The following is an 8,599-nucleotide window of genomic DNA, read 5'->3' on the forward strand; positions in this document are numbered from 1 at the left end:
GACGAGAGGTGGCTCGCGTTCCCCCGCGGCGCACCTGCCAGTCCGCCGCCAGGGGGCACCTCGGGGGTGACACCGGGCGCGCGCGAGCTGCACCGCTGGTCGGATCGGCTCTGTCCGGACGGCGGCCAGCCGAACAGATGGTCGGCGCGACACATGTGGTGCCGCTGGCATTGTGTCCGCACCCTCCCGATCGGCCCCTCGACGATCACTCCAATCGGCCGCCGCCAAATACGCATTGAATGCGGGCTAAATGACGCGGCCATATGGTGGCGGCCGCGGGTAGGGAAGGGACGCGCGGACACCTGTCCACGCGGCGGCCCCCGGCCCCTCAGTGACGGGGATGGCGGGGGACCCGGCCACCGGTCGCTGGTGATGACGCGGGGCACGACTTGTCAGTCTCATCGATTGTCAGGAAACAACGGTGCTGTGTCGTTAGTTTGACGCGCAGAACCGTTAGCTACAGTTGATTTTCCGCGTGGCGTGGCGGGAGTTCATTTGGTACAATCAGGGCACGGTCGACGAGGACATTGAGAGGCCCTCATCGGCTGTGTAAGGCCCAGTTTAAAGTGAATGTGTTTTGTCTTCTCAGTTTTCCAACACTGCCAGCAAATGCTGGGATCAAGCTGTTACTGATATACGGATGACAACAGAAGAAAACTTCCCTAATCAGTTTGCAAGTCTGAGCTGCACGAAGCACTTGGTCCTGCCATACACGAGAAAACCCACAGGCATTCACATTTGACCAAAACCAACGTTTTTCGAGTATTTTTGCGCATCCTTTCTCGATGGTACAGCGGGCAGTGCAAGGACTTAGGTGCATACGATTCGACGTGGTGGATTACGCCAAAGATTGTCGGAGTTGCCTGGTGTTCAGGAGACGTGTGAGCCCAAAGCGAAGGCCGACTTAAACCCTGTTCGTTGCTGGCGTTGTCCAAGCGCACACAGGCGCTAAATTGACTGTATCATTCTTGAGACAGCGCCAGCGGTAAGACAAGTCCAGCAGAAGGAGGTTCGGCTCTCCCATCTTTCCTGTCTTTCCTCGCATTCCTGTTTCGGTACAATTTTTCATTCGCTATACAAAATGTCACAAACATAAGAACGTCATTGCGGAGGGGAAGGAGACTGCACACTTCCAGTAAATACTACAAAGATCACATGACGTCAAGCAGCCAGCTGACTTCGTACGCATTGTATCATGGTGGAACGAAAAACACTGTGCAGTTTTGAGCGAAACTGACGTCAGATCTGAAGGTGGCAGCAAACGTTTGACGTTGCCTCACAGAAAGTGAAGTCTTTTTGACTCAGCCTGACGGCTCTTGGTGCGCGTGATTTACTGTGGGGAGCACCAGTGTCAGGGAAGTCGCGCTTGCAAGTGCTTCGTAGTAAAATCGGTTCGGCAACGCTGGTCATTTGATGACAAGGTGGGGAGGGGGTAGTCTGCGCCGTGTGCTTGCTGTGATGTATTCCTTACGGACGATAGTTGAGAGCTTCGCGACTCATCTCCTGCTGTGACTTTCTTTGTGACTTGACCATGTTCTTGGGATCCACGTCCCATCGGTTCCACACACCATTCCGGCGCACACATCCTCTTCTTCTCGCCAACTCTGTCCCGTGCGGATCAGGCGAGCCGCTCGGCCGCGCTGCACCAGCCGGCAGACAGCGTCGCCGTTCAACGGTCGCGAGCACGTCTCCACCCAACGGGCGTTCTGGACGGTCCACCTGAGCGCGTTCGATGCCACTAAGCAGGGGCGTGCTGTTGGTCGGCGGTCGTGGGTACCGCGTGCCTGCACGGCCGTGCGGCCGGCAGACCCGCCAGGGCAACTTGATGGAGGTAGATAGGGTCACGCAAGACTGATGTGTGACGGTCTGGACCGGACGACGGTCATGGCTTGGGTCTGGGTTTGGAGCGGATCAGCGTGTCAGGGTCTGGGTCTGGAGCGGATCAGCGTGTCAGGGTCTGGGTCTGGGGCGGATCAGCGTGTCAGGGTCTGGGTTTGGAGCGGATCAGCGTGTCAGGGTCTGGGTTTGGGGCGGATCAGCGTGTCAGGGTCTGGGTCTGGGGCGGGTGAGGGCGGATCAGGGTTTTAATTTGGGGCGGGTCAGAGTCTAGATCTGGGGTGGGTCAGGGTTTGGGGCAGGAGTGGATCAGAGTCTGGATCGGGGGCGGGTTTGGGGCTGGGTTCGGGGCGGACGACCATCGGCGCAGGAACACGGCCGAGTTGCTGATCATGGCAGGCAACGGTAGATTTTAGGCGTATCTGCTTTTTTCGAAAACAGTTAAAAGGTCACGGAGAACTTAATCACCGTCTATAAGTTGTCCGCCATTCCAAGCATACAGGGCGAACCTGACCTTTCTGACTCGTGACGAAATACTTGCTGATGTGAGTTCATCCTCAGGTATAAGCCAGGAAAGCTTCGTCTACACAACGTGCCATGAAAGCAAAACACAGGCCGTCCGGCCGAGTCACTGATGCTATGCTGCACGTGGCCGGCCGGGTCAGTAATGCTATGCTTCAGGTGGCCGACCGAGTCAGCAATGTTGTGTTGCAGGTGGCCGGCCGAGTCCGTAATGCTGTGCTGCAGGTGGCCGGTCGAGTCAGCAATGTTGTGTTGCAGGTGGCCGGCCGAGTCAGTAATGCTGTGCTGCAGGTGGCCGGTCGAGTCAGTAATGCTGTGCCGCAGGTGACCGGCCGAGTCAGTAATGCTGTGCTGCAGGTGGCCGGTCGAGTCAGTAATGCTGTGCTGCAGGTGGCCGGCCGAGTCAGTAATGCTGTGTCGCAGGTGACCGGCCGAGTCAGTAATGCTGTGCTGCAGGTGGCCGGTCGAGTCAGTAATGCTGTGCTGCAGGTGACCGGCCGAGTCAGTAATGCTGTGCTGCGGGTGGCCGTCACGGACCAGACAAGCCAGCAGCGTCAGCCGTGCCTCTAGCGGCCGGTGCGGGCAGCTCTCTCGCAGGACTGACGTCTGGCGAGGCTGACATCCGGCCAGAGGCTAGGTCACCTCCGCGGTACTCCCATCTGACCATCCCAGCCCAGCAGTCTTCTGTCACTCGGCTGACCGGTCGCTTCCACATCTGCCCACAGCTCATACGCTCCCACACCTGCCCACAGCTGACACGCTCCCATACCTGTCCACGGCTGGCACGCCCCCACACCTTCCCACAGCTGACACGCTCCTACACCTTCCCACAGCTGACACGCTCCTTCACCCACCAACAGCTGACACACTCCCACTGCTGCCCACAGCTGACACGCTCCCACACCTGCCCACAGCTGACACGCCCCCACACCTGCCCACAGCTGACACGCTCCCATACCTACCCACAGCTGTCACGCTCCCATACCTGCCCACAGCTGACACGCTCCCACTCCTGCCCACAGTCCACAACACAATCCAACGGATGTGAGCCTGAGGAACCACACCCGCAAGATGCAGCTTCACATTGCTTGGCGCCTAGCGTTTCACATCATTCACGATGGACGGGAAGGACGGACGGTTCGATCGTCTGACACAAATGCGTGAAGTGTCGCTATGGAACGCACCCTCTAAAAATGATTCAGAATGTTTCAAAGTGCCTTCAAGTTTCTGTAGCAGCTCGTTTCATGCGTCGTCATGGGTCTCATGTTAAACGTCTAAAAACACTTACGCCCTGTGTGCCATCGCGACGCAATGGTCATACGCGGAACATCATGGAAATCACACGTGATCATCAATATAGGATTTCTATACAACGCGGAGACCTTTTGCTTTTTGAACAATTTTTCGTGAACTTTGGGTGGTTTTCGGTAGTTTTACCAGACAAAGTCCGTCTCAACCCAAGCCACTCCCACGCGATCCGATCCGACATGATTCGATCTGATCCGATCCGATCCGATCCGATCCGATCCGATCCGATCCGATCCGATCCGATCCGATCCGATCCGATCCGATCCGATCCGATCCAATCCGATCCGATCCGATCCGATGACTATGTGCCGACCCTCTAGGTCCCGACCCATGGCGAAATCATACAATTTTTGAAAGCCCCCTAGTAGTGGCGTACCACGTAAATTGCCCCAGTCTCGGGGGCGTTCGGGCACGTCTGCTGTGGCCAGATGCCAGTGGGAATGGATAGCTGCTCAGTTACTGTGGCTTCACGCTGGTTCGAGAGCAAAATACTTTGCGTATTTCGTGGGTCAATCTGTATGTGGGTGTTTTTTATGCAGTGGGCACTCTCCAGTGTTTGTGAGAGGAACACACGCTACATTTTACATCGAATGATTCTGATAGTGGCTCTATGCTACGCTCATCGTTCGTCACAATGCTCAAATACCTGGTTATGATCGATACGCCCATCAAATGAAGAGTTTAGTTTTCACTCTGGGCAGTTTTCTGCTATCTTGCATCATATGGTAAATGATGTACACAGCAAGTCACACTCAACGTAACTGTACCGTCATATGTCATTAATTTCCCATGCTTTTTCGTTTTTTCCTCAAGCAAGATTACCAATGCATGTCTATGTGAGGGTGTAAAAATTGACTGCATTGCAATCCTTGGCTTTGTTCTTTGATCTCGGATAAATTATTCCCGATAATGCACACAATGGATTCATTTCCATATCACAGCCATCCTCGTCTAGCGGCAATTTGGAGTCTCACGGCACATGCCGGTCTGAAATCCCCCCGAGACAACGGCTTAAATTGAGCTCATAATTCAACAAAAATGTTCTGGTCCCATCATGTGAGTAAGTCATCATTTTCTGATCTCGAATCGCAGCCGCCCATCGGGGAAACAAAATCTGAAAGCCACTTGAATGACTTCATCCGATATTTGACGATAAAGCAAACAGCCTCTCCGGCACCCATCGTGATGTATGTCCTGGGGGCGAATCCATTACTCACTTTATCAGTTTCACTTAGGAGTCGTTCGTAGAGGTTAATTGCATTAGGCCCGCGAACGCAGCGCCCGAAGTCTTTCAGATCCGGCGGCGGGGCGCGTCCTTTTTAGCGCGCCACGTGGCGGCGCGATGACGCCATCCATTAGCATTATATATGAAGCACTAGAGCAGAGGCCCAAATCTAGCGCCGCCCCCGGCGGAAGGGCTCGGAGAGAGTTTGTCGTGCCGTGAGACGATACAGCTGGAATCGAAACCGACAGGCGCCCAGGCTTTAACGTTAGTTGGGCAGGGAAGCGAACGGAGAGGACCGACCCATCTCAATGAAAATCAGACAGACACAGGCACGGGTGTCCTATATTTTTTGCGGGGGCTGAGTCGATAAGGTCGACCTCACCCACTCCCAAAACCACTCCCCAGACTTCAGTCGCTCTAATTTGCATCCCCTACGTAAAAAGCTGACTAAAAATATTCCGCCGATTTCAAAATAGAGTGGATCATTGTGAACGACGAACCGGACAGCAGACTCCCTGCACCAGGTGCAGCGGTTACGCATTCTGAGGCGCCAAGGGGCCCATCTGGCGCACTTTTCCTTGTCACGATTTCATGCGCGTGGTATCACTGATGACTACCGCTGTCGTTGACCGTCTTTTGTCATCCAACTGACAGTCGAACACCACTCTAGTCACAACAGTACGACGCATACACTTGCCACTGTTACGGGAAACGCGGACGGCTTTTAGTTGCGCAACCCCGTGCTTTGAACAGCCGTCACGTAGTTGTATATATATATATATATATATATATATATATATATATATATATATATATATATATATATACATATATATATATACAACTCTATATATATATATATATATATATTGTTATATATATATAACAACATATATATATATATATGTATATATATGTATATGTATATATATACGTACGCATGTAGCTGTACATGAAGTTGTATATATACACATACACACGCACACACATACATACATATATATATATATATATATATATATATATATATATATATATATATATATATATATATATATATATATATATATATATATATATATATATATTGCACATTGCATATGCCGCAGCATTGTACAAATTGCAGCCCATCGTACCTATTGCAAAGCTGACTGTGACTGCGCGCTGTGTATTTTCGAGCGACCCAATCCCAATCGCTGCCGGTTGGGACACCGGTGTGCTATGCACTAGCGTACCTCCAGCTTGACGACGCTGGCTTTCCCGCCGACAGCTGGCGTCGCTGGGAGTTGAGCAGCGGTGGTCTCAGGGATTTATAGACAGCGCACCCACCTATGTCATGTAGTTGGCTTTGTGCCTTCACCACTTCGACTGCCGTGAACACCGGCTTGCCAATGGTTTGCTTCCGTGTATATCTATGTCTATCTATCTATCCGTATATATATATATATATATATATATATATATGTATACGTATGTATATATAATTGATATCCTCATATTGTAGAAAACCGCGTCCGGGGCTTGCTATTGGTGCCATCAAAATAAAGACATGGATCGAGCTATGTGGGTGTGACTCATCTTGTTAAGTTAGCATTTGGTTTCGGTCTCGGGTGGTTCAAGTTGATTACATGGTTTCGTAACTTCAGACAAAAAAAAAACAGCCGATTCAAGTGTTATTTCTTCAAACTTATATTTCACGCACAATTTCCATTTTTCAGCAGCGGAAATGCCGAATTAAGACGCATAAAACCAAGGCCCCTCGAAGTTTATCTTGCAACCGGATCCAATAATCGTGTATAGATCCAATAACCGTATATAAAACACTATCCAATTTAAAACACCATTCACCGCAACCCACACAAACAATCCTCATCACGTTCCAACCTGCTCTGGTTTCCTTTTCCGCAGCAAAATACTTGCATTTTCAAACGACAACGATGCTTTTTGCGCTGGCCTCGCGCTCGGTACTAGGTAAGAACATACCAAAAGATGACAGGAAATTTGAAGTTAAGGCAATAGCATCGAACACGAAGAAGGGACACAATCACTTAAGGAAACATCACAATGATAAGTGATGAATAGTTGTGCGCAGCAGAATGCAGGCGCACTTTGAAGTGCTGTGTTGCAGCCATAGCATTTTACGCAGCATGCGCATGTCGTTTCTCATTTTCATGAAATATCAACATAGGTGGACATACATTTTGTTCAATCTTTATTTGTATGTATCCGCTAGGGCTGGTCGTAGCGCCAACAATTTCCAGAAACCATTTGACGTGATCTGGGACACATTTGACACGCAATGTTGCAGTAGGATAGGGTGTAAGAACATCGCCATTTTCCAGACAGTTAGTTTAAGGAAAGGTTATATTCACCCCGTTACCGTCTTCATGGGAACAGCTACTCCCCAGTAGTTGTTGCTTCTTGCACCCGCCCCTATGCTGTTCGTCTTTCCTCCCCAGAACGCGGGCCAAAGGGAGGACTGGACGGCGTAGGATAGCAATCCGTCTTTCCTCCCCAGAACGCGGGCCAAAGGGAGGACTGGACGGCGTAGGATAGCAATCCGTCTTTCCTCCCCAGAACGCGGGCCAAAGGGAGGACTGGACGGCGTAGGATAGCAATCCGTCTTTCCTCCCCAGAACGCGGGCCAAAGGGAGGACTGGATGGCGTAGGATAGCAATCCGTATGCGCGTTGTCAGCGAAGGAATGAAAACCGAGTCATAATTGGCATATGTTCACAGCACAGCAGGCATAGCTGAAACTTTTGCTTATCTGCTATTCGCCTCCAGTAACGGAAGTGCGGCACTGCGCTCACCAGATTAAATAGCCATGCACTCATGAGTATATAAAAGATAAGAGGGGCAAAAATATGAAACATGAAATACACAGGAATGTGTAGCCCGGCAAATATCGGCCACTATGACCCAGGAAATAGTGCCGTCAACATATTGCGAGTCCAAAACTATTTTACCAACCCCAACAGATGAGGAACAACAAAAACATTGTGCTGCACTTGCACGGTTTAGTTTATCAAACGACACCATAAAGATGCCATAAACTCTGTAACAATGATATAGAACCACCGTGACCATGTACGTACCGTCCCTATGTCCGTCATGTTTGCTGCCATGTACTAGACGAAACAGTGAGGCGCAAGCTTTGAAACATTCCTGCCTGCTGATGTGGTGCTCGTCATAAATCTTGTAATCAATTGTATCGCTTTGACTAAACATGATAAAAATAGCCGATTTGACCAGTTTTTCATATGAAACCAGATTGCCCTAACTCAATTTGCCAACAAAAATTAAAGGAGAAATAATAATTGTACCCTTACCCATGCCGCAGAAGACTTAATATGAATTGTGAAAACCCTCCCACTGCTTTTGTCGGTTTGCTGCTGTTAGATGATAGCCTGGCAATTGAGAAATATACCAATGTAATTATTTTACTAGTTTTTTCACTTCAGCATTGAATTCATCTTTGTTTTACTCACCGGGAGAAATATTCAAATTTATGATGCTGGTATTTTGTAGCGCACAAAGCAAGTCAACAGCTATGTTTCCACGAGCGATACGCTAAATTTGATTTGGATGTTGTCTTCTCACATGTTTTCTGGTCCACTGCCAAGCTGGTATTAACTTGTGAGTTTGTTTTTTGTCACAAGCTGGCCTCGCAGAATTGTTCATTTCGCGTAACGAGCTCACTTGTTGC

The sequence above is a fragment of the Pollicipes pollicipes genome, unplaced genomic scaffold, assembly GCF_011947565.3.
Source record: "Pollicipes pollicipes isolate AB1234 unplaced genomic scaffold, Ppol_2.1 Scaffold_3087;HRSCAF=3621_pilon_pilon_pilon, whole genome shotgun sequence".
NCBI classification, from domain to species: domain Eukaryota; kingdom Metazoa; phylum Arthropoda; class Thecostraca; order Pollicipedomorpha; family Pollicipedidae; genus Pollicipes; species Pollicipes pollicipes.